The 24,947-nt window shown below is 30.7% G+C and overlaps 1 pseudogene; it reads right to left on the reverse strand.

Annotated features, from left to right (window-relative positions):
• Positions 1 to 7,135: 7,135 nt before the first annotated feature.
• Positions 7,136 to 10,404, reverse strand: LOC133879070 (disease resistance protein RGA2-like; annotated as a pseudogene).
• Positions 10,405 to 24,947: the final 14,543 nt, after the last annotated feature.

Genomic DNA, 24,947 nt, shown 5'->3' on the forward strand with positions numbered 1-24,947 from the left:
TTTTGAAGAATCGTGTATACAGTAAATTTTTTATGAATATGAGAGAAGAAAACAAGAAAATAGATAATCACCTCTAAGTATTGAGGAAGTGAGATGATTTATCCAAGCATATGCATTTAATCTGAATTCAGAAACCCAAATGAGCAAAAGAAAAAATAGCTCAAAAATAATAATGAAAATACAAATCGTTCTAAGAAAACAAGCACTTCGATCCAAATAGACATTTAAACTCTACATAGAACGCAAAAATGAAAGGAACCCCTCCAAATGAGACATCTACTAAAGTGAAAATCACTCACCTATATTTGTTGATGAAAAACAGAATGTGTTGTTAGGAGTTCCAACAGAGCCAAAAATAAACCACCTGAAATATTAGAAGCCCTTGAATTTTTTGTATGCTATAAGCATTAACATCAACCTATTGTCTTAAACTAAGGCAACCAACATATAAAAGTTAGAAGAAAAATGATAATATAATGTTTAGGAACAATTTCCACTTAATTAGTTGAATTAAAGGTGAGAGATATCTGGTCAAGTTGGAGCATAAACTGCAATGCATGCCTAAAATCATGCAAATGTAAACTCTAAAGGGCTGAGCCAATACAATATATCACTCTTCTTTTATTTCAAAAACTAAGCTAATTAACCAATAATAGGCATTGATATTTAGAATGGAATTATTCGGGTGCCAAATCTTTGAATTGATTATTTTTAGATAGAGTGACACATGGGAAGCTTATTTGTAACAAAGAATTGAGCCAAATTATGAACACCCGTGTGGAAAGGTAGTTCCTACAGTGCTGTTGCCAGATAGGATTTCCTGCACAATATTTGCTCGAGTTTCACCAAGTGCCAATTTTCACTCTACTAACACAATGAGAAAAAGTACCCATAATACATTACCACATCAACTCTATTTGTTCAAAACTATATATCCTTAGAAATAAAAAAAAAAAAAAAAAAAAAAAAAAAAAAAAAAAAAACTAAATATTGCTCCTAATATGTGAAAAATCATGTATGTAGGGCCCATATTTTGAAAATGCTCTAAATCTTTGTCCCTTGTTCTTCTATGAATTATTCAAATAAATGATGAGTAATCATATCACATCATATATATATATATATAAAAGCCGAGTTCTTCTTTAGAATGTCATAGAATAGTGACACGTGGCATGAACCCATATTTTTTAGTGACTAAACCGGTCATTTAAGTATTGAACCGGTCATTTAAATAAAATTAAAACGGTCTATTTAATCTCTCTTTCTCTCTCTCTCTCTCTATTAATGATACAAGTAGCATCTCTCTCTCAATTAATGATTTTAGTAGGACTCTTTGGTATTTTTATATTTTTGGTTAAAATCTAAATATGTTTCCATTTTGTTTGTGAAATTTGTGGTTGAGCAATTCTTTATTTGAATGTTTATGAGATTTTTTTTTTTTTTGTTCATTTGCTTTTTCGAATATTCAGAATTATATAGGATTGAAATATAATGGGTATCACATCGAAATTAAAAAAAATTCCTACTAATTTTCTATTTTATATTTTGATAATAAAAATTGTGGTTTTTTTCTTGCTATTTTTCTCCTTCATACTTATTTTCATTTTAAACTACACCTATGGGAACAAAGATTTTAACATGTTTTAATTTATATGAATTAAACTAAAAATAAGGGTCTTATGTTTTAATTCATTTAAATGTTTTATGGGATATTTGTTTTTCATTTTTTGTGATTTTTACGATTTTCACTTATTTTTTGTAAGTGTTATTCTGCTTTTGAAAGCCAAAAAAGGAAAAAAATTTCTTTGATTATTGTGCACAAAAGGAATATAAATGTTTTTAAAACACTAAAGAGTTAATTAAACATTAAATTTGAAATGCTTTTTTTTTTTTTAATGTTCAAAATTATATGAATTTTATTTTTATTGAAACATATCATATATATATATATATAAGCCAAGTTCCAACTTAGAGTTGGCCTAGAATTAGGACACGTGGCATGAATCCATACTTTTTAAACATCGGTCATTTGAGTAAAAAACTGATAATGTATTTTAAGTAAAATAAACGGTGCATTTAATATGACTAATTAACTCTCTTATATTGAATAAAAAATGAATAGAGACGTCAAATTTTTTTTATCGTTAAATTCTTACTAATTTCTACCTCTTTCTCTTCCTTTAAGTAAAATTGAAAAAAAAAAAAAAAAGAAAGTAAAATTGAACTGCTCCATGTATTTCAAGTGAAATAAACAGTGCGTTTAATATTCCTAATCAAATATCTTCCATTGAATAGAAAATGAATAGAAACATCTAATTTTGTTGTCATTAAATTCTCACTAATTTCTACATCTCTCTCTCTCTCTCTCTCTCTCTCTCTCTTCCTTTAAGTAAAATCTTTTACTCAAACACCGCTTCCCCTCCCACTAAATGTCTGTTACAAACTAAACTTCAAAGAGTCAAATGTCAGTTTTTTTTCTTTGGGAAATGTCAAAAGTCACTCCAATATCTATCGTTTTCTCAAATAAATATATGGAGAAGTAATGGTTTGTGGCTATGCAAAATTGCAATGTTGTTTACATTACCAGAGAGTGCTGCTCAAAGCAAAGAGAGCAAAGTTTTTGCTATTGTTAGAACCTTTTTGTTTGTAATACTGCTATAACCTTTGTTTTTTTAGTTTGCCTTTTAAGTTTGTCGGGGCTGTGTTCATTAGAATTGTAAATAATATGTTTGTATTTATTTTATGTGCTTCTGTCTTTCTGATTTGATTTTCTATCCTTATTTTTGCATTGATAATTTATACTATTTTTTTTTATTTCTGTTGAAAAAGTAGTTTCTTTTACGCTATATATAAGAATGATGGTCAAATTAAAAAATATATATTTGACCGTAGTTTATTTCTATACCTATAAATTTCTTTGGAACTGGAAAAAGTATATAAAAAAATAGTTATTTTCTATTATTTTAGTGGTTATCATTTTACATTTTTTTTTTTTTTAGTTTATTTTCTATGATTTTGTTCTTTCTTTACATTTTTTTTTATCCCTATTTCCTAATTTATATTATTTTTTTGTTCAAATTGCTTTTTTTTTTTTTTTTTTTTTTTTTTTTTTTTTTATTTTACATTGAATTCAAGGAAACCATGGAGAGTGTTTACATTAATTGTTGTTTTGGTACAAGGTATGACGATTTTTAATTTACATTGTTCATTGATTTTTTTTCCCTGTATAATGCACATTGTTAACGTGCTTAATTGATAGACAATATTGATTTTCAAGGTTTCATATGAACCAGAAAAATATATGGAAAAGAAAACTCTATTCTATTCTATCAGTATTTTTTATTTTTCATTTTTTGTCTATATTTTCTATGATTCTCTTATTTCGTTTCCTCTTCTTTTTTTTTTTTTTTTAATGTAATTAATATATTATTTTTCATTCAAATTGCTTATTTTATCTTTTGTAAATTTTACACTAAATTCAAGAAAATAATGGTGAAAGAGAGTTTCCTATGGTTGTTTTTTGTACGAGGTATGATATTTTTTAGTATATTATGTTTATTCAGTAGTTTTTTTTATTACTTTGAGTAATACAGAAAAGATAACACTATTATATTATATTAGTATTTTTCAGTTTTCATTTTTTATCTATATTTTCTATGCTTCTCTTTTTCCATTTTTATTTTTATTTTTATTATGAAACTAAATTATAAGGAAGAATCCCGCGCATAGCACGGGTTACGAGCTTGTATATATATAAAAGTCGAGTTCTTCCTTAGAATGGCATAGAATGGTGACACATGACATGAACCCATACTTTTTAGTAATTAAACCGGTCCTTTAAGTACTGAACCGATATTTTAAATAAAATTGAACCGGCCTATTTAATCTCTCTCTCTATTAATGATACAATTAGTCTCTCTCTCAATTAATGATACAATTAAAGATGTTTCTTTAGTATTTTATATTTTTGATTGAAATCTAAATATGCTTCCATTTTGTTTGTGAAATTTTTGGTTGAACAATTCTTCATTTGAATGTTTATGAGATTTATTTTTTTTTTATTTTTTTTTTCCGTTTATTTGCATTTTCGAATGTTCAGAATTATATAGGATTGAAATATAATAGGTATCGCATCGACAATAATAAAAATTCCTGCTAATTTTCTATTTTATGCTTTGATAATCAAAATCATGGTTTTCTTCTTGCTATTTTTCTTCTTCATACTTATTTTTATTCTAAACTACACCTATGAGAACAAAGATTTTAACATATTTTAATTTATATGAATTAAACTAAAAATAAGGGTTTTATGTTTTAATTCGTTTAAATGTTTTTCTTTACACTTCTTTCCGTTTTAAACTACACATATGAGAATATTTTAAATGTTTTAATTTATATGGATTAAAACTAAAATTATGGTTATTTTGATAGTAAAATTTTATATGATTTATATATTCATCCAATGTTCTTTGTGTAATGGAGAATTATGACACGTGGCATGAACCCATAATTTTTAAACACTGAACCAGTTTTTTAAGTAGAAAAAAACCGTTGAATTTTAAAGGTTGAACCGGTTTTGTCATGATTTTAATAAATTTATTGTGCTTTAATGAAAAGATCATGGGTGTTAATCTTCATGAGACCAAAATAATGATTTTTTCGCATTATATCATTAAGTGTCATTATAGCCGCATTAAGTTGTGAGATTTTTTAAAAAAATTAAAATTAAAATCATAAATTAATTATAAGTGGTCAGATTTTTTTTTTCTCCAAACTTTTATTTCAAAAATTTTCCTTATATGACATTTCATTAAGTTCAAAATTTTAATGTACAATATTATATATGATTTCAGAATTTGGTAAATCCAAAGAAGGTTTTCCCGTGCGTTCATCACAAAAAATTTCTAGATCCCAATACACCCAATGCCAAATAGCTGCCAAAAAGCACAAGCCAGAAAACACAATATGTGCACCGGCCACACCTTCGTAACTCCAAATACCCGGGACTCTTCAAAATTATAGAGAGACAAAATTTAAAACTAAGAATGTACTACATTAACTACCCATAATTGACCATATAGGTATTAATTGTATGCATTAATTCTAAAGAAACCATACAAATAAGCTGAAAAGTCATATTACTCTCTTAGATCGATTGGTTATTTATACCTCTTTCTCTCTTTAGGGTTTGAAACATCTTGAATTGTGAAATCAAGAGTATCCAGTAGCAACATTCAAGAGAAGAACAGAGCGTTGAAGTACATAATTTTGTTTTGGACTTTAGATTTTATGCATTTTTATAATTAAAATCTACATATTCTTCTGCTATTTTTTTTTTCTTTATACTTTTCGTTTTCAACCATGTTTACTTATGGGAATAAATTTTCTCTGTATTTTTTTTTTCCTCATGTTCAAAATTATTTGCGTTTTATTTGTATTGAAATATAATAGGTATCACATAAGAATTCCTACTAATTTTGTATTAATGCTTTGATATTTAGATTAAATTATGTATTCTTTTTTATATATTTTTTTTCTTTATACTTTTCATTTTAAACCATGTATACCTATGAAAACAAAGATTTAAACATGTTTTAATGTATATGGATTAAACTAAGATAAAGACTTCTATTTTCCGGAATTTATTTATTTTTTGTTTATGTGATTTACTCCATTTTTAGCCATTTTTTGAAAATGTTTTTATGCTTCTGAAAGCAAAACAAGACAAAAATTTATTTGATTGTTGTGCATAAAAGGAATATAAATACTTTTGAAACACCGAAGAGATATTAATTATTGAAAATGATGTGAGAATTTATTTGATTACGTTAAATATTTAATGAAAGATTTTGTTTTATTTTGTATTCGTAAAAAAATATTTTGTTTAGTTTGTTTAGTATTTTTTTAAAATATTTATAATTACTTGGGTTTTATTTGTATTTAAATATAATAGGTATCACACTAACAATATCATAAATTCTTGGTAATTTTTTATTAATGCTTTGGTAATTAGATTAAATCATGTTTTCTTCTTGCTATTAGTTTTTTTCTTTATACTTATTTTTCGTTATAAACTATTCATATGAGCACAAAGATTTTAACATGTTTTAATTTATATGGATTAAACTAAAATTAGGTGTCTTATTTTTTAGTTCATTTGAATGTTTTAAGGAATATTTTTGTTTTCAACCATTTTGTTTAGTTTGCCATGTATTTTTTTTAGAATGTCCATAATTATATGGGTTTTATTTGTATCGAAATATAATATGTATCACACCAATAATATAGAGACTCCTGCTATTTTTTTTTTTTTTTTTTATTAATGCTTTGATAATCACAATCACAATCTACAGGTTTTCTTCTTCTTCTTCTTCTTCTTCTTTTTTTTTTTTTTTTTTTTTTTTTTTTTTTTTTTTTTTTTTTTTTTTCTTTATACTTCTTTTCATTTTAAACTACTGATATGGAAACATAGATTTTTATATGTTTTAATTTATATGGATTAAAATAAAATTAAAAGGGTCTTATTTTTTAATATATTTGAATTTTTTAATGGTTTTTTTTTTTTTTTTTTTTTTTGTATTATTCTCTCAATTTTTTTTTGAAGTGTTTTTTCTGCTTTTGAAAGCAAAATAAGACAAAAATTATTTGATTAATCATTGAACGTGATGTGAGAGGATTTATTTGATTCATTAAATGTTGCGTAAAAAGTTTTGTTTTATTTTGTAGGATTTAGCTTAGGTGCTGTAAAAAAAAATTACAGCACCATCTTAACAATTGAAAAAAATACAGCACTTATGCTGTAATAATTGAAATTTAGATTTTTTTTTTGGCTATTTTTTTTTATACTTCTTTTCGTTATAAACTACACCTATTTGAACAAATATTTTATAAAATTTTGCTTTTTTTTTTGGGTTCAAATAAAATTAAGGGTCTTAACCTTTATTGTCTTTTTATTGAAAGATGTGTAATAATTTTTTTTTTTACAAGCATTTTTTAATTTATAATAAAAAGTACGATAAAAATATATTTAAATTTTGAAACTAAATTATAATGAAGAATCTCGCGCATAGTGTGTGTTATGAGCTAGTATACCTGAAACATGAGTCGAAGATGCATGGGTGCTTGAATTTTCTTCTTATCGAGGCGGATACCGTAAGTCTAACTCTGGGATGTGAGCAATCTTGGCCCAATCCTCACCTGTTTCTCTCTTGCATCTTTGCAATAAGATAGGACAATCCTCAATTTTTAGCCTCCGCAAAGACGTTAGCCTGCCCATTCCTTCAGGTAGCGATGCCAGACTCAAGCAGTGACTAATTTCAAGCATTTGAAGTGATTTGCAATTATGGATCCACTCTGGTATGGCTGTAAAGTTTTCACAATCTGAAATCTCTAGCTTTTGTAAAGTGGTAGCATGTTCAAGCCTCGAGGGCAAAGACACCAATTTTGGAAGTCTTGAGAAGTAGAGGAGGCTCGTAAGGCCTTGCCTTTGCATCCCATACTCATCTATGGAAATCCAATATTGTAAGGCTCAAGCTCAAAAAAAAATCAAGAACAAGGTTTCGAAGGGTAGTGTTGTGTTGTATACCTGGGGTGAGAGACTTTAATCTATTACAACGAGATATCTCCAAAGACTCAGGAGAAGTGAGGCTCTGCAGCGGCAAAGTTTCTAGATCCGTAATTGAATACAGTTTTATAGACTTCAATTTTGAGAGAGGAATGGATGAAGAGGAGGCTATTGTTGTTGACGTTGGGCTTTGCAGTGCTACCATATTCATCATCATTGTCTGTTGAAATGGCTTCGAGCTATCATCCCACAGTAGCAACGCTCCTTCAAGATGTGGAAACATTGGCATTGAAGTCAACATAGGGAAAAATGAGATGGATAATGTTGACAGATGAGGAAATAAAGGGAGTAAACAATGCTCCGTCATCGCTTTTACTATTGTTATTTCATCAGAATAATCACTATCACTATTAACCTCCATAAAAGAATCCCTCCTCCTCCACCACCCCTTGAGATTAGGGCAACACAACAGACTGATTTGCTTGAGGGATGGAAAAAATGGTACTGGCATCGAAGAAGACGAAGAAAACTCATTGCTATCACCATCATCTGATATGTACTAAATATCATCCAACCACTCAAGAAGAAGATACTTGAGAGAAGGTAGTTGTCTCAATGGTGGCAGAAATTGGCATTTCTTACACCTAAACAATTCAAATCTAACAAGATTTGTGAGTAATGAAAGCCAACTCGGAAGCCTTGAACCTGGACACATAAATAAATGAAGCTGTTTCAGATTTGGGTGCGGTTGGAGGCCTTCCAATGACATTTCATCCTCAACAATGTCAAAAACATTGACACTTCCCTTAGTACTCCATTGTAAATGCAAAGCATGAAGATGTTGTTTCTCCTTTAAATTTTCAGCCTTACATTCTGTTGCAACATCTTTCTCATGTCTCAAATTTCTAATCTCTAACTTTCTTCTCAGGTTATTCAGTCCATTTAGTTCTTTTAACCCACATCTATCACTATGCCTAGAAAGGGAGCTCGAGTAGACAACAAATCTTGATAACGCCCGAAGATTAGTCAATTGCCCCAATCCACTTGGCATATAAGTCAAACCATAACATTCATCTATCTAAAGATGCCTGAGGTTGATTAAATTTTTAATGTCTCTAGGCAATTCTTCTAGTTTCCAACAATTAGAGAGTCTTACTGTTTGCAAATTATGCAACCTGGTTGTAGAACTGGGTAGCTTCTTGATATTGTCGTTTCTAGAAAGATCAAGATATCTTAAATACTTCAACCTCTCGATAGAGCTCGGTACAAGATCAAGATATCTGTTATGCAGATTCAACACGCGCAAGAACATAGAACTTGAAAAAATTGCCTTACAATCAATACTTCACCTCGATGGCTCAACATAACCATCATTGAGGCAAAGAAATGTTCATATCCTACTTGCTTTATACAATAAATTTGGAACTACAGATGAAATATTTTTATGGTAACCAACTGATACATGACAAGTTATTTCATCAACATTTCTCTCCTTATCATCTAATGTGGTGATCAACGATCATGCCACTGAAATGGCTATAGCATGCATGAGGTCATGTATTTTGCATTGAACTATGTTACCAAACTCATCCATTTCAGCCTCTTGAAAGAATGATCTCCATAGTAAATCCATAAAATACTAAAAAAAATCTTCCAAGCATTGGTTTTTATCTCTTAACTTGATGAACCGTTGTGCTATCCAAAGATGAATCAGTCTTGATTTACGAATCCAATAATCCTTTGGAAATAAACTACAATAAGCAAAGCAATGCTTCAACTCTGAAGGAAGATGATCATAACTCAGTTTCAAAGTTGGTAAGATGTCATTTTCTTTCTGAGATATTTTTGAGAGTTCATTATTCTTAAAAGACAACCACTCTGTTTCTGAATTTTTGGAGTGTAGTAAACTTCCAATTGTCCTTATGGCCAGAGGGACACCTAAACACTTCTCTAGGATTTCCCTCCCAATTACTACGATGCTTGAATTCTCCTTTGGCTCTTGTCCTTTCTCAAATGCCATTTGCTTAAACAAAGACCATGATGCATGTTCATCTAAACCCCTAAGAAATATGATTGAATTGTGCTGGTAATCCTTGCTACGCTTTCACTGCGGGTAGTTACTAATATTCTACTGCCTCTTGCACCCCCCATCAACAATCTTGTCAAGCCAAACCATCTTTCATGATCCTCATTCCACACATCATCCAACACGAGGAAGTATTTCTTTCCATCGATTTCTTTTCGAAGATAGTTTACGAGTGTATTCATTTCAAAAGTTGCTTGTTTCATGTTTGTTGCAGATTCTAAGATTTTTTCAGAAATATTTTTAACCTCAAAGGTATCATAAACACACACCCACATTTTTAGTTGAAAATGCTTTTCGATTTCCTCATCATTGAATATGAATTGAGCCAGCGTAGTCTTTCCTAATCCACCGATGCCAACAATTGGGAGGATTGAAACATTCTCTGCAACTTTGGGGTCGATCAGACGGTGTATAACTGTCTTCTTATCAACCTCTCGGCCAATAACTTCTTCAGCAGGTACAAAAGAATGAGTGTTATACCTCTCTCTTTTCCCGACTTGTGTCTCCACATGTCATACCTCCAAGTGGAATCTCTCCCTATAGGCGTCGACGGCGTCTAACCTCTCTCTAATCGCCTTAATCTTACGACCCATTCTAAGACGATAGGCAAGCTGGTTTGATTTGGATAAACAGTGTTCATCAGGCTTTGAAGCTCATCTTGGATACCCCATAGCAGTCTGATCTCTTTGGCAGCCAGTGAGCCCAAACTCTCAATGATTCGCTCGGCAGTGCTGAAGAGAAGTTGTTCTGCCATGTCTTGAAAGTTAAATGTGAGTGAAGGAATGCTCAAAAGTCAAAAGCGCTCTTGAGTCTTGAAGATATGTTTGCTGTGAATTTCCGATTAAGGCGTGGCCAATCTATATTTATAAGGATCAGTTGCGTGTTACACACGAAAGTAATAATAAAGAAGAAGTATTCCAAAAGACGTTGCCTACCTACTGCACCTGAGCTCAAAAGAAGAAGCCACCAGGTCTGTGTTATGTTTGGTGGCATGTCAGCCTACAATCCGCCCGTCCAATCCAAACCATTGGGCATTGACCCGACCCACGAGGTTATCCACAATAGCATGTACAGCTTCTTCCAGGTCAACCTTTCAAGGCAGCTGATCATGCAGGTGGTGGAGCCATGATAATTTACTTGAAGGCTAGACCAAGTTCATAGATTACGTTGTTTTAGTCTAAATCCTAAACTCTATCCAATATTTAATAATAATTTTAAAAGTTATATCAATTTTGGGATGAATTAAGAAGAACATCAGTCTTCCTTTTGGTATTACTCTATTTTTAGTGATTTTTCACATTAGCATCTTAAAAAAAAAAAAAAAATGTTGGCTATTTAAAACATACACCATCGGTTAGTATAAAATGAGTATGAAGAGTAGCATTACTCTTAGACTAATAGGTTACAATCTGTAAAGTCCGGGACATTATTTAATAATTAAAGTGTAAATTTGTGTAAATAATTGATTAAACTTAATTAGGTGTATTTAAAATGCAAGAGAATATTTTTAAATACCAAAATTTATAAAATGAGTTTATTATGATTAAATAAAAATAAATTTATTTAATGTGGATAAATAAACAAAGTGTTTTATTTTTATCTTATGAATTTGTAAATGATAGTCATGAAAAAAAATATATAAGTGATATTTTTAGGACAAAAAAAATAGAAAAGAAATTATAATAGAAAAATGAAATAGAAATAGAAAATAAAAGTAATATAAAATAAGCGCCCCACATTCAAGAAAAGAAAGGAGAAGTCTTCGGCCATTTTTAGGGGTGTGCAGATTAACCGATTACCGCCTACCAACCGCTTACTGAACCGCGACCGAACCGAAATTTACCGCCTACTGACATAACCGATAAAATTCGGTTTAGTAGTCGGAAGATAATCTTTTTACTGAAAATTGGTTGGTTCGGTAGGCGGTCGGTTAAGCGGTTAACCGAATTTCCGAACCGAAAATTAACCGACCGATTAACCGGTCGGTTAACCGACAGCCTATATCAAAAATTATTTTCAAATTTTCAGTGTTTCACATTTGCAGTCACCGAGACCACTGCCAGTCTACCATTGGACCACTTTTCCAGTTTTTTCTTCTATGTATTATTATTATTTTTTTTAAAAAAAAAATTATGTAAAACAGTAAAAATGACTCAAGGTATAAAAAATTAAGAAAATTATTTTGATTTTCAGTTGAAATTTTGAATGGGCTTATGGGCTAGTTGGGCCATTGGCATAGGCTTGTGAAGTTGACTAGTGGACTATGGACACACTGGACAGTGGGCTAGTGTCAGATGTGGTGCTACTGCTGTGTTGGGCCTGCTGGCCCAGACTGCCCAATGGCCCTGTTGGCTGGGCTTGCTGGCAAGTGGCAAATAGCCAAATACTAAAAGTCTAAAAAATAAAGCATATTGATATAGGCCTTAAAATTATTTTTATTTTTGAGTCTTTTTAACCCATTAAAAAATAAGGCCCAAATTAAAAAGGGTCAAAAGGCCCATTTTAAGGCTTAATCTTAACCAAAACCAATTAACCGACCACCTTAACCGATCATTAATCGACTCTTTAACTGACCGCCTTCCAACCGTTTACCGACCGCCTTAACCGAAAACTTCAAAAAAATTTCTTGTCGGTTAAATGTCGGCGAATTAACCGACATGGTCAGTTAACCGAACCGACTTCACCGACTTTCGAACCGCTGCACACCCCTAGCCATTTTATTAAAAGGCCAAATGGCCATTAAAACAAAAAGGTCTAGATGGCCATTTAATAATAAAAAATAGAACAAGTGTCCCCACAACTGCACCCTAATTAAATGAAAAGAGGCTTGCCTCATTTCATGCGGACCCGAGAGAAAAACAAAAAACAATTAGGGGGAGGGTACCGGTTTTTCTTAAGTTTTTGATGCAAAATTCATCTTTCACGAAGATTCAACCGTTCAATCTCAAATCCGACTTCGGTAACGTGATCTACGTTTTCACCGATCGTTTTGAGATAAAACACTAAACTCGTGTTCTTGAGATTTTGGATTAAAATCATAAAATGTGAGTTTAATCTAGTGTTTTCTTTAGGTAATGGGTTACTTGAAACTTGCTTGAAGCTACCAAAACCATGGGTTTTGGTTTGGTGAAATTTTAGTAAGTTTCCTAAAGCCTAACTTTCGGGTATTTAATTTTAGTAGTGTTTTTATGTAATTAACCCCTTAGTAAATGCTATTGGGTTAATAATATTGTATTTAGAGTAGTATTTTATAATTTTGGGTTTTAAGTTTAGAAACTCTAATTTGATGGGTAAAATTAATTTAGAGGTTTTAAGTGTTAGAACCTAGATTGTTAATTTGTAAAAATAAGTATTTATAGGTTATATTCTAGTGTTAGTAAAAATAAATAATTATGGGTATTTAGTTTAAACAGTATTTGCAAGGTTAACCTTTAGACTTTCTTATGGGTTAATGTTATTTTAAATGTGTTAATGAATTAAGTTAATAAGTTAGTAATTATTGTAAAGAGATTAGTGAAAATAATTTTAGGGCTAATATTATTATAAAAGTGTTAGTAAAAATAATTTATTGGTTAGTGAAATTAATTGTGGGTTAGTAAGTAATAATATGAGTAAATAGTTAAATAGTGATTTTAATATCTAAACCTTAGTAAATACTTCGGGTTAGTATTGTTTGAGTTTTAGCTAGTGTATATGATTTATGAGTAAACGTTTGGAACCCTTAAAAATATTATGGATTTTTCTACGGTTTAGCCTTGAGCGATTCAAGTGCTAATTAGGATGTTAATTATTTAAAGTGCTAAATAGTGCAATGTGTTATTCCACAGTGATACATTTCAAGGTGGTGTCTAGGAGACCTAGTGCTTAATATCCACGCAGCCAAGGTGAGTATTCTACTCACTGAGAAGTATTATTTTCATATATGATGAATTGCAAAATATATATTGTTTTACAAACCTAAACCAACTGTATGTTGATTATGATATGTTTTGAATGATTTGAGTACTTTTGAGTATATTGAAATTATGATGATGTTTTGAATTATGAATATAATATGTGGAGTTTAAACTGTATGTTATGGTTTGGGTTTTGAAAACTGTGATTGCAATGGAACATGAATATGATTTTAGAGTGAGTTAAGTTATGCAAATTGTTTAAGAAATGATATGTTGAATTGTTTATGTTTTTATAAAGAAAACATGTGTTAAAGGCATGATTCATGAAATGAAATATATATTGTTTTAAGGCATGAGGCATAAGCATATGAACGTTAAACGTGCATCAAAGTGAGGTTCATAGCCCACGGGAAATTATACATGGGTTAGATTCCCATGAGGTGCCTACTTGGGTTAGATTCCCTTGAGGTATTCACAAGGTACTTACTTTGGTTAGATTCCCTTGAGGTCCTCGACCATGGGTTAGATTCCCATGAGGTGCCTACTTGGGTTAGATTCTCTTGAAGTACTAGTACTTACTTAAGTTAGATTCTCTTGAAGTACTCACGAGGTACTTACTTGGGTTAAATTCTCTTGAGGTCCTCTACCATGGGTTAGATTCCCATGAAGTGCCTACTTGGGTTAGATTCCCTTGAGGTACTAATGCTTACTTGGGTTAGATTCCTTTGAAGCACTATACTTAGGTTAAATCCCCAAAGCATAAAACAATGGGCATGAGAATGTATAACATTGTTTTTATGAGTAATGTTTTTATATTATAAGTAGTTTTGCTAGACGTATTAGTATGCATAAGAGTTTTAATGGAAAAGAGCTTATGTATATTTCTATCGGATGGTTGCATGATTTAAATGCTATTGTTTTATAAGTCTCATTGCATCAAAAGTATTATAGTAGGTGAAGATATATTTGTTGATTCTAACAATGAAACTTCTACGTATAAACTCAGTTGCGTAGTATGTTTTAAATATTTTCTATTAGTCGGTGTTTGTTATATCAGCTATGGGGGTTTTCAAACAACAGTTTATAAAATTGGTAGTTGTTATAGGGTACGCATGACTAAAAAATGAAAAGTTGATTCTTTGCGAAAACTCAATGAATAATATACCTCTGAGGTCTTAGTGTATTTATTTATGCTAAGACGGTGGGCCTATAATTCCACCTGTGCGGATACGGTAACTCCCGCAACCGTGCAGACATTAATGCTTTGGTTGCAGGTTCTGCGGATATAGATAATGACTCGTCCACCTAGTGTATGGAATGCTATGATTGGAGCATATCGCGACAGTCATAAGTCACGAACTCATGGGTAGTCCGTATTTTAGGTATTTTATTTATGGCTCGTGTCCTACGTGGCACATGTATTTGTTGAGCCTGTATTTTGGTATGTAATTAGTGTAATGTGTTTTATACGCCTTAAATATATAGACTTGTAAATGGCTCTTGTTGTAATTAACTGTTATGCATTAGATGTATTTCCGCTTATAATATGTGTTCCGCTGCATATTGATTATTATATTCCGTTGTTAGATGTAACTCTGATTATCAGGTGCATGTTATGTGGCATGTGCCATATGTTGGCTGAGCGACATGTAGTCGTGCCATTGTGAAGATCCATTTGCATGTTTTCAAAAAAAAAAAAAAGGGGAGGGGGGGGGGTCGTCACACAATCTACGTAATGGTTGGAGGGCCTAGTTACCTACATGCTTACAAGAGAAATTCCCGCGGACAACTATGATCAGTCCAATCATTCAAGGAAATTGGGAGACTACTGGAGGTCCTAGTTACCAACGGGGTTCCTAGTACATTTAGATTTTTTTTTTTCATTATTATTATTATTATTATTATTATTATTATTATTCAATCCAATTAACATTTGTTTTATTTTTTTTTATTAGTGTTACACACTCTTACTTCCCTACACTTATTTTCACATTCCCTTAGATGGCTTTTAAAACCATTATTAAATTTAGGATGGATTTTCTGGTGGTGACTTTAAAAATCATCTACAAATATATAAAAATTGGTGTAAAAAAGTGAGAAAGTATATAACATTACTTGTTTTATTTATTTTTATTATGTTAACTATGCATGTAGACTTTTTTTTTTTTTTTTTTTTTTTTTCTTTTTTTTTTTCACTTTAGGGAAATAGTTGGTTGTGGATGTTGCTGGGGTCATCATCTGGTGTATATATCAAATATAATATATAGTTTTTTTTTTTTTTTTTGAATACCATTTTAGATTTATAAAAGCATAAGTCTTTTAGTTTATTTTATAAAAACCTTGATTAAATCGAATGAAAACTTAATTTTGATCGAAAATTTTGGATAAAGATTTTATTAAAATTAGTTGATAGATTCAATATGTAATATTTATCAAATAAAATTGGTTTTAGAAAGTAATTTGTTGACCCGCAGATATGGCAAAAATTATGTTAATATATATATATATATATTATAAAAAAAAAAAAAAAAAAAAAAAAAAAAAACTTACAAAAAGAGTGATTTTTTTAGATGATTAAATCTAATATTTTTTTTTTTAAAAAAAAATGAGTTCATATTTTTATATCTAGAAAAGATAAAAAATAATAATAACAAAATTTTAATCAATTGAGATTATTCTCAATTTAAAAAAATAAATTTTTAGATTTTTTTTTTACAAAAATTAATTTTTATTATTTTTTAATTGAAAAATGAGACATAACAAAGGCATTATGGACATATTTTACCAAAATTGGTATTTTTCAAAGGTTTTGGTAGTTTGAGGGGCCAACCGTAGAATGAATAGTAGTTTGGAAGGCTAAATTATAATTTTTCCATAAATTTATATACGTACTATAAAACACACGCACATATATACGTATATATAGACCGAAGATTAGATTGTTTAAGATTTGAATTAATTTTTCTAATTAACTTAAATAATAAAATCTTACACGCTTCAGGCGTGCCTTAGACTCATTTGTTGCTGTATTAATTGATTGTCTTACAGAGACTTCTATCTTTGCTGGAGTATTAGCAACTGGAATGTGAGACTTAACTATTTTCTTGTTGTCAATAAATGTATCCGGCAATTGATTTACAATACTCTACAAATGAATGATTCTTTGAACTTCTAGTTCATATTGATTTGTATGAGGGTCAAAATGAGATAACGTCGAATTATTCCAAGTAATTTATTGTCGTGCTTTTTGCAACGACTTTTCTTTCCTTAGTGATGGAAAAATATTTTCATCAAAATGACAATCTTCAAAACGTGCTTTAAAAATATCACCAGTTAAAGGCTTTAAGTATCTAATAATAGAGGGAGAAACAAAACTAACATAAACTCCAAGTCTACGTTGAGGTTCTATCTTAGTGCACTGAGGTGGAGCAATTTGAACATATGTAACACAACAAAAAATGCGAAAATGAAAAATATTTTGGCGGTTGATCTCAACTAATGATACATCATGTAATATTGCATGTCTCCAAGCATAAATAAGAAATTTTGTTTTCATAAATAAATGTAGAGCAATTAACAGAAGTCGTTTAATAAACGATTAAGTTAAACCATTTTGAGTATAAGTATGAGCAACAGGGGGGGGAATCGACCCACATAAATCCCCTTGAACTCTTTGTAAAAATGATGGAGATTTAACAATTACCTTAGAAGGAGATAGTTTTATAACAAGTTTACCTTGAGAACATGCAGCACAAAGATATTCACTTTGTAAAAGAATCTTCTGGTCTTTTAAGGGATGCCCATGAGAGTTCTCAATTATTTAACGTATCATAATTGTTCCCAAATGTCCAAGACAATCATATCAAAGCATAAACATTTTTGGATTAGAACACTTCTGGTGCACCACGACATGTGATTCAATTGTTCTTATTGTTGTATAATACATCCCGGAAGATACAGCAAACAATTTTTCCAATATGAGCTTCTGACCTGAAATTATTGAAGTAATATAAAGATATTCATCACTGTCTTTATTAGTGGTTTTAACATAATAACCATTTGGACGAATATCCTTAAAATTGATTAAATTTATTTTAGATTTAGAATAATACAAAGCATTGTCAATATAAAATTTTGTTCTTTTTGGTAATATGACATTTGCTCTTTCAAAGATTTCAATTAGGTTTGATGAACTTGATATTGTATTGCCACTAGCTTTGTTTAATATCAAATTTTGAAAATTTTTTTTATCTTAAATCATTGTATCAGTATGACTCATGTCTCCAAAATGTATATTAAATTTCATTACTCAAAAAGAAAATAATAAAATACAAATAAAGTTGACAATATAAACATGATGTGATTAAGACATAATGAAAACATATTAATATCCAATAAAAATATCCATTTTTCTGTTAGAGTCTACAAAGAAATTAGAAACATCAAGATGAGTGATACCCTCTCCATTTAGAATATCAAGAAAAATTGGAGGATCTATAGGATCACTGTGATTAGGAAAATCCATTTCAATCTTTTTTTCTTTATCTTTTATGGAGGCTAGATATAAGTATACTAGATGTTTAGGCGTACGACAGGTATGCGACCAATGCCATTTCATACCACACCTGTAACATTTATCTTCATAGCTTTTTTTAGGTTTATTTTGTAAACCATTGTTTTCATTTGTTTTACCTCAATGTGGTTCCACTTCTGGTGGAAATGAGCATTTTGCTTGTAAGAATTATGAGTACGTTCCGCTTGACTTCTATAATTTTTTCTATTATGACCAAAGTTTCCTTTATTACCTTGAAATAAGGTTTCATTTGCTTCAGGACATGGTGTAAAACCCGTTGGATGAGATTGATGATTTTTCATTAATAACTCGTTGTTTTGCTCAGCCATTACTAGACAAGATATTCTGAATTAATATCTTGTGAAATTACGCTCTTGATATTGCTGCTGCAGGAGCACATTTGAGGCATGAAAAATGGTTTATAATATATAAGTGACTTTTTCACCTCATAGTTTTAACTGTGAGTTGATTTTAAAGAGTGCAACTTCAGGTACATCTAGCTATAATGAGCTTTTTAGGAAGATAACTGTCTTCTGGTGCTCGTATTTCTCCCTTCAATTATTCCACAAGGTCAAGAGATCTTTTACTGTAAGGTACTCATTGTTTTAATTCATCATGCAGATGATGACAAAGAAAAATCATTACTTTAGCGCAATCTTGCTGGGATGCTTGATTTTCATTCTTAATAGTATTTCCAAGATTCATAACATCAATTTTCATAGTATTATAATGATAATATTTAAGTTCATATTAATCTTATTGGTAAAGACTTCTTCGATCATATGTTTGAGCAAAAATGGCTAGAGATATTTATATTCAATTTCGCTGCTTATTTTATTTAAATTGTACTAACAATGTATGCATGCTGTAAGCTGAACTTCACTTTCATTCATAGCTTCTGGGTCTTTTGCTAAGTGAAATTAGAGGGTTATTTGATTACTAGCAGATGAGGTAAATTAAGTGGCTATTTTCCTAATAGAATGAATAGTGAATAGGCTCTATTCAGTATTCACTATTCATTCCATAACTAATAAAATATTAAAAAAAACTAGAACTGAAATATATGATATTCATATATCCCAATCTCTCTCTCTTCTACCTACTTTTCATTATAAAAGTGTGCATAGTAATGCATATATAAAACATGATTATTAAAGATGAAAGAAATCATTGAAACTTGCCTATAAATACTATATCTCCTCCTCCATTACTTATACAACGACTCCCTTCCTCACTTATTTATACAACCAATTAACTCCCTTTCCATTTAGAAAAATGAAAACATTCATTTTAAATATCAAGGCCGATACACAATATGTGGCAACAATCGAGTTGGCTGGAAAAAAAGATCAACTCTTCCAATTCAGGGTTTGGTTCTCTTTTAATTTATTTCTTCTATGTTATTTATTTATTTATTTTTTATATTGTTTTGTGATCATGTGTTTTTTTTAGGTCAAATGCAACCTATGCCACAATATGTTTACCGTCAATTGTTCTTATAAGAAAATGAATAAGAAGGTTTGTTTCTTCAATTTATATTTCTTCTTTATAATTTATTTTTTACTTATATTTATTTATTTTGTATTTTTTGAATTTTAGTGCCAAACATGTCATAGCGATCAGAAGTGGAAAATCAAGCTTTCAAAGAGTACTACTTCGGAAGGAGTATTTCGTGGAATTAATTCTGTAGACATAATGGAAATAAAATGTTTTGGCGCCGAACCAATAGATTTTGTGTTTGGCAATGGCTGGAAAGTAACGGCGGTACAAACTTTATTTATTTTATTTTTCTTTCTTGTAACTAAAAGCTTCAAAATTTTAAGTATATAATTTATTTTGTTTGGCATGTTTTCCTCAGGGTAATGGCACTGTGTTTGAAGATGTTGATCTCTCTCAGCCATGGATTCACAACTTTAATGGCCGTGCTGCTGTTGTCCAAAATCTAACTTCGAGCCTTCGTGAAAAACAGATGCTGCTACGGTCTTAGTTGAATTTCTTTTTAATGGAACTTTGGTTGATGTTTTAATTATTTTATTTTCAAAGAAAGTCAGTATGAGTTTGGATAATGTAGTTTTATATTATTATGATATTTGAAGTGTGGTTTTTTTAAAGTTCTGCATGAAGTATTTTTATGATATTTGAAGTGGGTTTCCAATTTCAAGTAGTACGTGTTTCTTTGTTATATCTGACGGACACTGGCTACTCAAACATTTTGTACAAAAACGTTTGAATCCGGGAATCTAATGTTAAGAGTCTCATATTATCAAAGTATGTTTGAGTTGTAAGCTTTATAAATTTTGAGCAAACATCTTCTTTTAAATACCTTTTGAGAATGAATAAGGCTAAGTTACTTCCATATCTAAAAGAAAAGTGAAACTGACGGACGAAGAGGGTAATTAAGTTTTGACGAACATGCAGCTGATAGAGATGAAGAAAATGCGATTCAAGACGTACGGTTCGTAACTTTTTTTTTTTTTTTTTTTTTTCATTCGATCTATTTCTTTGATTTCATTTGTTGCCAAGGTTCTTCGATTCAGACAAACAATTATTACATCCTTTCTAGACATGCATGAAGAATCATCAAAAAAAATATAGGAAAAGAAATATCTTGCACGTACGGAGATAACCTTCAAGCTTGATCGCAGGCAATATTTTTTTATTCTTGCATTTTACTAGCTAGTTTTTGCTCGTGGAAATGTTTCATCTATTTGTTTGCTAATTAATTTTTGATCTCTTTTAGCAGTGATTTTGAGCTTTTAGAGGTGAAGACTGATGATCTATGTGCATTAATACATTATTACACTACGAAAAAAAAGGTATTTAGAGTTAAAACGGTTCTAAACAATTTGCGCCGTTTTTTTTGAAACGTTTTGAGAACGGGTCAACACATCAAGTATTAAAAACCCAAATTGAGCTCTTTTTACTTAAAACAGCTCTAAATTGAGCCGCTTTTATAAAAACGGCTTTAACTAGTTAGAGCCGTTTTAAAAAAGCGGCTCGAACCGTTTTGAGTCGCTTTTGTAAAACGGCTCTAACTAGTTAAAGCCGTTTTTATAAAAGATGTTCAAAACGGTTAGAGTCGCTTTTTAAAAGCAGCTCAAAACGGTTAGAGCCGTTTTAAGAATTCTAAAACGGCTCTAAATAAATTTAAAAATTTAAAAAAAATTAGAGCCGCTTTAGAAAAACGGTTCAAAAATTAGAGCCGTTTTAAGGACTCTAAAACGGCTCTAAATAAATTAAAAAATTAAAAAAAAAAAGAAAAGAAAAAAAGAGCCGCTTTATAAAAACGGTTCAAAAATTAGAGTCGTTTTAAGGACCCTAAAATGGCTCTAAATAAATTAAAAAATTAAAAATATTTGAGTCGTTTTAGGGTCCCTAAAATGATTCTAAATTAAAAAAAAAAATTATAAAAAAAAAAGAGACTTGCATAACAGCATTTGGTTACCTAGAAAACTAAAATGCACCATTTATTCTTTTATTTCCCCCATTTTCCGAACAACTAAATAGATTATGACCATTTCACAAACATAATCCACGGCCTAAAGAAAACCAAAAAAAAAAAAAAAAAAATTCTTTTTTTATGAATGAATATGGCTAGATGAATCACAATTAAGAGAAAAAATATTCTATCACATTACTGCAACAACAAAGCAAAAGACAATACAAAACACCAAAACCTTTACGATAGAAACATCCAATACCGCAACAACAAAGCAGCAAAAACAGAAAACTAAACAAAATAGCAAATATCTCCTTGATGCTTTCAACAGGCTTCCATCAAATTCAATCACAATATTACCAAGAAAGATCCAGCACGATCAGCAAGAGATCCAGGAGTTACCTAGTCAAAAAATAGGAAAACCATAAAAAATGAGCAACATTAATTTTTTTCAAAATCAAAATTTCAAAACTCAATAGACCCACAGCCGGGTCTCTTGAGACCTAGGATAGACCCACTCCTGGGTCACAAGAGACCCAAGACATGGGTCTCTTGAGACCCAGGATGTGGGTCTCAAGGAACCCTGTACTTGGGTCTCTTGAGACCCATGGCTGGGTCTCAAGAGTCCCACATAGACAGTGATCGGAGAGAGAGAGGGAAAGAGAGAGAGAGAGAGAACGAGAAGGGAGAAGAAGAAAATGAAGGAAGAAAGAAAGGAAGATGATGGAGAGTTATGGAGACATGAGAGTGATGATGAGAGAGAGAGAGAAAAGAAAGACGTCTAGATATTTAATGGGTGAGAGAAAGGAAAAAAAAAATTTTAAATTCAAAAAATTAAATTTTTTTTGGCTGTGTGAGCGGGACACGAAATTTTCGTGTCCCGCCCAAAATTTAGAGCCGTTTTGGAAGGAAAGGGCTCCATCTGGAGCCCTTTCCTTCCAAAACGGCTCCAAATGGAGTCGTTTTCTACCAAAAGGGCTCCAAATGGAGCCCTTTTGTTTCAAAGCGGCTCCAATCACTTGTTTTTATTTTTAATTAATTTTTTGATATAAAATTTAAAAAGTTGAATTTTTTTTTATTGTGCGCGTGGGACACGAAAATTTCGTGTCCCGCCCAAAATTTAGAGCGGTTTTCTACCAAATGGAGCCCTTTTATTTCAAAGCGGCTCCAATCACCTTTTTTTTTTTTAATTAATTTTTTGATATAAAATTCAAAAAGTTGAATTTTTATTTTGCTGGGCGCCCAAAATTTAGAGCCGTTTTATACCAAAATGGCTCCATTCAGAGTCCTTTGTTTCAAAGCGGCTCCATTTGGAGCCCTTTTGTTTCAAAACGGCTCTAATCACTTGTTTTTTTTTAATTAATTTTTTGATATAAAATTTAAAAAGTTGATTTTTTTTTTTTTTTTTGGTTGTCCGCCCAAAATTTAGAGCCATTTTGGAAGAAACGGCTCTAGTTGGAGCCCTTTCCTTCCAAAACGGCTCCAAATGGAGTCGTTTTCTACCAAAAGGGCTCCAAATTGAGCCATTTTCTTTCAAAGCGGCTCCAATCACTTGTTTTTTTTAATTAATTTTTTGATATAAAATTCAAAAAGTTGAATTTTTTAAAGTCGTTTTAGTACCTATCATGGTTTAAAGTCTTTATTTTTTGCCCTTTGTATTTTAATTCGTATCACATATGGTACCTAGGTTATGGGAAAAGACGGAAATGGTATTTCCGTCCATTTTTCTGTCAAAAAATTAACGGTTTACTATGTATCTACTCTCAGGTAATGACACGTGTCATAATGTGAAAAAAAAAAATTAATAAAAAATTGAAAAATTGAAAATAATAAATCTTAAAAAGAAAAAAAGAAAAAAAAGAAAAAAGAAAAGGTATTAAAAACTTAAAAAAAAAAAAAAAAATGGGAAAAAAAATGAGCCACCCCCTTGGCTGGTTTGGGAGTGATGGCCAAAGAAAAAAAAAAAGGTCTAGCCCTTGGGGGGTGGTTCGGGCCACCCCAAGGGCCAAAGACCAAAAAATATATATATATTAAAGGGGTTTGGTTCTTGGGGATGCCCGAGCCACCCTCATGGCTTTTTGGGTGATTCGACCACTCCCAAACCGGTCATGGGGTGGCTCTCTTTTTTTTTTTTTTTTTTTTTTTTTTTTTCAGTTTTTATTACTTTTATTTTTTGTTTTTAAAAAATTATTATTAATTTTTATAACTTTATATTTTATGTTTTTTTAATTTTGTTTTTACATTATAACACGTGTCAACACCTGAGAATAGGCACGTGGCAAACCGTTAGTTTTTAGACGAAAAAATGGACGGACGTATTATTTCTGTCTTTTTCCATATCTCAAGTACTATTTACGATGCAAGCACGTATAACAAAAAATTAAAGACTTTAAATCACATATCCCAATACTTTATTTAAACCTTAAAATTATTCATAAGGATCATGCATCATTTATTGCTACTAAATTTTCGCAAGGCAAATTTGACCAACCCTTAGCTGTTGGCGTTCTCCTCACCTTTGGGCCTTTGGCACATAATACCGGCCCCATTTCTAATTTTAAAAATTTAAATTTGTGGAGCCGTCGGTTGATGAATCATGACATTGTCATCAATATTAGTCTTAGAGATGATAAGAAAGTGACATTTTGTAAGACTCGTTTTGCATTCCTGCACACAATGGATGAGCTTGTTCACGAACGTTAATTAAGTTGAACTGATTGAGTTTATATTAATATGTATTGTTTAATAGTTGAACTTAATTTCGTGTTGACGAACATAGTCAAGCTTGAGCCGAGCCCGATCGAATTGAGCCCGAGTATATTCACGAATAGTTATGTTTATTTACAATTATAACTAAACTTGCTTCACTTTCATAATAATTTCTCTATCTCTTGTATGTTTTGCTGGTTCTATTTCATAATGTGTGTATATATATATATATTCAGCTTATTTTTTATTTTTATTCTTGAAAACAGCAGGAAATATATATATATATATATATATTTTATTTTAATTCTCAAAAGCAGTTACCAAAAACAAAAACAGAAAACCATTCTCAAACGAGCCAATGTTGAAGATGAAGATACACATATATATTGCAAGTGATTTTTTAAAGATTTTATAAAACATATATATTTAGGAATGCTCTTACGTACGTGGCCCTGGCCTGTCAAGTTGTCAATTAAATTGGATGGGTTTGTTGATAGACAGTGGGTAGATTATTGGAAGGGCATTTGAGTACTTTTAAAGTCCAAGAAGGGCAATTTAGTATAAGTCGGTCACCCAACTTCTTTGACAACAAAAACATCAGCCTGATCTCTGTGTTGCGATTACTTCCGCTGGCCATACGCAGAGTAGGAGTAGGAGTAGGAGAGAGACCGAACAAACAA

Source organism: Alnus glutinosa, chromosome 10 (assembly GCF_958979055.1).
Source record: "Alnus glutinosa chromosome 10, dhAlnGlut1.1, whole genome shotgun sequence".
NCBI classification, from domain to species: domain Eukaryota; kingdom Viridiplantae; phylum Streptophyta; class Magnoliopsida; order Fagales; family Betulaceae; genus Alnus; species Alnus glutinosa.